A 272-nucleotide genomic window follows, 5' to 3' on the forward strand; every position below is an offset into this window, starting at 1 on the left:
GCATAGAGGTCCCTAGTTGAGTCAACCTCAGACTTTTGCTTCCAACCCCTAGTGCCACGATGAGGTTCATACTATAACACTTTCTCTTCCTATCCACACCCAGTTGCTCTCCATGGAAGAGTTTTAGGCTTCCATGGGTGTTGATAATTGTCCAGGGAAATTTTGAAAAGTGAACAAAGGAAGGCTCTGAGCCAAGAGGCCTGGAGAAAAGCAGCACTGGGGGGTAGATATTAGCTGGAAATGGAGAGACGTGGGGAGGAAGCCAAGAGAAC

Source organism: Vulpes lagopus, chromosome 12 (assembly GCF_018345385.1).
Source record: "Vulpes lagopus strain Blue_001 chromosome 12, ASM1834538v1, whole genome shotgun sequence".
Lineage (NCBI taxonomy): Eukaryota > Metazoa > Chordata > Mammalia > Carnivora > Canidae > Vulpes > Vulpes lagopus.